The sequence below is a fragment of the Parus major genome, chromosome 10 (genome assembly GCF_001522545.3).
Source record: "Parus major isolate Abel chromosome 10, Parus_major1.1, whole genome shotgun sequence".
NCBI classification, from domain to species: domain Eukaryota; kingdom Metazoa; phylum Chordata; class Aves; order Passeriformes; family Paridae; genus Parus; species Parus major.
Window position 1 is genome coordinate 1,712,141 of NC_031779.1, and position 1,083 is coordinate 1,713,223.

Here is a 1,083-nt window from a genome sequence, read left to right on the forward strand (position 1 = left end):
ATAAATATAAATATAAATATAAATATAAATATAAATATAAATATAAATATAAATATAAATATAAATATAAATATAAATGTAACAGTAAAAAAAATAGTAATGGTAATGGTAATAGTAATAGTAATAGTAATAATAATAATAATAATTCAAGGAAATAAATAAGGAAATAAATAAATAAAAATACATAAACATAAAAAGGGAAAATTAGAAAAATTAAAAACGAAAAATAATAAGAAAAAGAAAGAAAATGATTAGAAAATTAAAAATAAAAATGAAAAATAGTAAGAAACAAAGAAGATAATAAATAAATAAATAATTTTTATATAGGTAAAGATAAAAAAATTAACAAAAAACTAAAACAATTAAAAACATGAAAATCACGGAAACTAAAGTAAAAATAAAAACCCTAAAAAAACCCTAAAAAACCTTAATTAATAAATAAATAAAAAATATAAAAAACCTTAAAGTTAAAAAAATAATAATCAAAAATAAAAATACTAATTAATTAATTAATTAAATGCAAAAATAAATAAAAATTTAAAATTAAGAAAATAAGAGAAAAGAGGATAAAAATGAATAAAAGATAACAAAATAAAATAAAAGAGTATAAAATTAAAGAGAATAGAATAGAATAGGATAAAATAGGATAAAATAGGATAAAATAAAATAGGATAAAATAAAATAGGATAAAATAAAATAAAATAAAATAAAATAAAATAAAATAAAATAAAATAAAATAAAATAAAATAAAATAAAATAATCCATGGGAAATGCTGATGCGCTCCCAGACGTCGCTTGGGATTTTTCCCCAATCCATGTTTTCCCAGTGTTTCCCAGTTTTCCTGCTCCCCGTGCCCGTTTTCCCGGCCTCTCCGGGAGCGGCTGCCATGAATAATTTACAGCAGCACTCAGGAGAGCGGGAGGGTGCGGGCCGCAGGCTCTGCACACACAGCCTTCCTCATCCTCATCCTCCTCATCCTCCTGCTGCTGCTGCTCCTCATCCTCCTCCTCATCCTCCTCATCCTCCTCATCCTCCTGCTGCTACTGCTGCTGCTCCTTATCCTCCTTCTTCATCCTCCTCCT